This window comes from Glycine soja, chromosome 18, assembly GCF_004193775.1.
Source record: "Glycine soja cultivar W05 chromosome 18, ASM419377v2, whole genome shotgun sequence".
NCBI lineage: Eukaryota > Viridiplantae > Streptophyta > Magnoliopsida > Fabales > Fabaceae > Glycine > Glycine soja.
Window position 1 is genome coordinate 2,632,575 of NC_041019.1, and position 4,574 is coordinate 2,637,148.

At 29.1% G+C, this 4,574-nt stretch overlaps 1 long non-coding RNA gene across 1 annotated transcript; it reads right to left on the bottom strand.

The window, feature by feature from the left end:
* Nucleotides 1–933: 933 nt before the first annotated feature.
* Nucleotides 934–1,531, bottom strand: LOC114394687. The gene is made up of 2 exons (XR_003662816.1): nucleotides 1,311–1,531; nucleotides 934–1,173 (listed from the first exon to the last, which is right to left on the bottom strand). It is a non-coding gene; the product is annotated as an uncharacterized LOC114394687 (long non-coding RNA).
* Between the last annotated feature and the right edge of the window lie 3,043 nt (nucleotides 1,532–4,574).

Below are 4,574 nucleotides of genomic sequence, written 5' to 3' on the forward strand. Positions count from 1 at the left end.
GTATATTTTATTCAATTGAACTAAATCTTCTTAAACATGTCTTAAACTAAGGTGTAATATGAATATTGATGAAGCCACATGTCTTAATCTGAGTTATTAAATAATAAAATTAAAAATGAATATATAAAAAACACAGTTGGTACCGCAGGTTATAGGCTTTTCGCCGCTTTTGGTCTATTTAATTTCATTCATCGTATACTTTTTTAGCATTTTCCTTACAGAAGATAAGTATTATAAACCCTATACGATGAGTTACACTACAGATTTTAATTGACGAACTCACATGCCTTAATATGAGGGATTAAATAAAAAAAATAAAAGTATTGATAGTTTGGCAAAATTAAGGTCGTTTTATTTTAAGGTTGGTACTAGATTACTTCTAGGTTTTCCATCAGTTTTCATACTATTTTCATTCACACTCTTTAGGTTTTTTCTTATATGAATGAGAACTGCTAAGCTAAACCCAAAGAATGAGTTATAGTATGAATTTTGATGAAGCCAGATGTCTTAATTTGAGTGGTAAGATAATAAAAGGAATTCAAGGGTGTGGCGAAAATCACGGTTGGTTATGGTGATACCTTTTTCTTTTCACTTTTCGTCTATCTCGATTCATACTCTTTTGCATTTATGGAAAAAAACTATTGAACTGTGAGAATGATTTATAGTACGAATTTTGGCGAAGCCACACATTTCTTAATCATAAAAACATATATCCACTCTATACATGATATATTAATTTCAATCATTATCATCATTCACCAACTAATCTCTAATAAAGTTGAATTTAAAACTTGTAAGTTGTTAAAGAAACTCACTCTAACAATCACTTAATATTTTTTTAATAAGCAAAATCACTTGATATATTCTGACATTAATGATAACAATTATCAAAGGTTGATATAATATAATATCAAATACTTGAAGTGCAGAAGCTTTACTTATAATTCTACTACATGATGATCATAGTGCATGGGGCATATATATTAATTTTGATATTATTTATTTATGAATTAAGCTTAGTATATAAGTAGCTCAATCCCTAATACTTCCATGGTTTGCACACGAGGTTGGAGCAAGCATCATCCTCCCATGTGCTTGTACATTCGCCACCTTTACCATCACAGCATTTGCACACGAGCCCCAGAGTGGAATAAACTTGACGCTTTGTGTACCCTACATGTATTAATCAACATGCATTTTTGTGTTAACATATGCATATGCTTTTTTTTTCTTTCTATATATTGAGGTAGAACAGAAAGAACCAATGCAAGCACACACATACACATATATAGATATAGATAAAGATTCACCTTTATGGATGGTTAGAACCTGAGTAGCTTCCACACCATTTGGGTTGGGAGATAAATTGGGAGCAATTATTAGGAGACAAGCAAAGAATAGTATAAACAACTTTGGGGTGAGCATTTTTTTCTTTCTGAACTGCAATGACCACAAGCTAATAAAGAGCAGAAAAGAGAAAAACAGCACAAGTTATAATAAGTAGACACGAAAGAAGTGAGGGAGCAGGAGAAAACATGGGAACAAAATTATTAATGAACACTTGAAAGTTGGTTTTTTTATAGAATGAGGAACGCACATTCTGATTCCTTTGTCCTATTGGAGTGAATGAAACTGCAAAGAATTTCTAGAATAGTGGAATTATGCTGATAGTCAAAACGCCACGCGTTTGATGTCACGCCGGGTTCAAAACGGGTCTTTTTCTATGATCGAAACTTCGTTACCGTCTAGGAAGGTGACATCGAAATTCAAGGTGCCTTGCTTAATTTCTTTGAATTTTCACTTACTAATAGTTGATATTGAATTCACTTGCAACTTCCAAGGTATTATAATTTGGAAGAAGAATAATTTGGAGATTCATGGTGCATATATACACCTTTGGTTTGCATCAGTGGTGTGCATGTGTGTAATTTTCTGGTAAATTATTTAAGTGGGAGTCTCATTAATATTTTCATAAAAATTAAACATGTAACATTTAAATTTTTTTATAAGCACAATGAATTTAATTATAAGATATATAAAAAAAAAAACCCTTATATAGCTTGAATGTGGTACAAAGAAAAAAATCTGATATACATATCTCCTCGACACCAAATAAAAACAGAGATGAAAATCCTGACCCCCATACCAAATACCAATTACCTAACGAATTGGGATATGTAACATTTTATATATCGAGATAATATTAAGAGAGTTTTTATATAAAGATCAATATATATGATCTACAAATAAGAGAAATCTCTTACTTGGAGGTGCTGTAAGATCAGCACCCAATAATTAACCTTTCTCAATGTAAATTGTAATATTTCTTTTCCAATATTTCCTTTTCTTGATCAAACTTCTAAAGCACGTTACAAGACTTTCACAACTATAGTTGTCCTCTTCGTTGTAGATTATTACATGTATGACTATTATTTTAGTGTGACTTTAAAATAAATCATATTGATGTGTGTTATATTGTCTAATTATATAATGTTATGTGATTTATTTTATCATATCATATGATTAAATTTACTTTTTCATGTTTTTGCATTTAAAACATAAGAACCTTTTTGTATATTTAATATTTTATTTTTAATTTAATATATTTTTTTAAAAAATAATTCTTAATTAATTCTTAATCTTCCTATTTCTAAACCCCTATATTCTATCAATCTTTCCCATCATCACCTATCAATTTGAGCACCAACTCCACAAGTATTTTCATGGTCAAAACATAACCATCATTCATATAAAATTTACATTATTTTTTTTCTTTTGTCTATTAATATTCTTTATTTCTTTAAAATGCATAGATACGATAGGATAATCAATATGTTCTGGTGAACTATCATCAATTTTTTTTTAATTACAAAAAGGATCATCAAATTTCTGACTTTATAAGAAAAATCAAAATATAAAATATAATTATGTGACCAACTAAGAAATTGAAAGTTTAAAAGCATCGTTTTGAAGACTTATTAGACTGCAAGTTGTTCCCATTGAGAAGTCAAAAACATGAATAGCCAAAGGGATTAATTAGTTTAAGTTTTTTTTCCTGCAAGTTAGATCTCACCAATTGAATTATTGAAATGAACTTTAATTTGATCTTTAACTCGCAGGATGGAGTGCGTAGGAGTTGGTTGAGAGTTAAGCTGCCTTAAAGAAAACGGGCGTGCGAAATTTTAATTTGGGTTGCAAATGATCAAGAAACTCAGATCGATAGGCGACGATGGTGGAAAAGATGAACAGAGCTCAGGGAAGGCTAGGGTTAGGGTTAAAATTAGGAAGATTAGGAATTAACTAAAAAATTAAATTGTTTATTTAAAATATATTAAATTAACAATAAAAATATTAAATTTGTAAAAATATATATTCTTAGGCTTTAATTATAAAAAATGAAAAAAAAATTTAAATTTAATCATGTGACAAAAATAAGCTGCATAACATTATATAATTACATAATACATAACACATGTGCCCTATTTTAAAGTCAAAGTAACGACTGGCATATATTTAATGTGATTAGAAGTATCTATTCCGTTATACTATTTGCGTTGTTGTACATTACATGTATTTAATGTGATATTGTGATTAATTAGATGTATTTATTCCTTTTAGGTGCATGTTTGATTGTAGGTGATTGATGTAATTTTTCACGTTTATTTAAAAATTAATAGTTCATTTAGAGGATTAAGTTAATAGTTAGTTTTCATATTTTTTAGGCCAAATTGGCATGATGTGATGAGTTTCTATAATAGAAGAGCAAATACCTGATTTTCATGTGAATTCTCACAGGATTTCTTATAGTTTTCTATTTATTAAAAAAATAGCAGAAAGCAAAATACATGAGAAAAAAAAATGTTACGCGCCAAAGAAGTCACAAGATTTTCCTAATGAAGAAATAAAGAGAAGTCATATTTGATTTTGAACCGTGTTTAAAATGCCTGGAAAATGAAATGGATAAAGGAAAGTGGAAATGTGGAATATTCCACTGTTATACGATACATACCTAATTTTGCCAGGAAATTGCCCCAACCAAATGATTTGCACATGCGTGCATTCCATCAATTTGAAAAGAATTGAAAATGGAATCTCTTTTAGTCAAGGGAAAACGATCGAATACTATTTTTTGAAGGACCAAAGAGCTTAATTTGTCACTTTGTAATTAAACGACAAGCTAGAATGGCTTTTCTTTCTCTCTTCTCTTTCTAACTCCTAATATAGTTTTCTTTTAATTGAATCTATCCGTTCTTTTTGTATTTTTGGTTCAAGGAATTTCCTATATGTGAAGTATTTAATTTGGTCAATATTTCAGTTTAACCGGCTTTAATATGTTACAATAGTTAACTGGAAGAAAATCTCACTGTGTATTCTTTTGAATAAATTAATAAATTTACTCCACAAGTTTATTAATACGTCAAGCCATTTGACTTACTCTGCAACAAATAAATAAGTTTGTATACTACTATCATTTGTTTCATGAGCCTGGGTACTAAGTTTCAGAAATTAATTTTGTTTTTGAAACTTTTTTGAGCGTTTTCAGAAATTAAAAAAAAAAAGAAGCTTTTTATCTA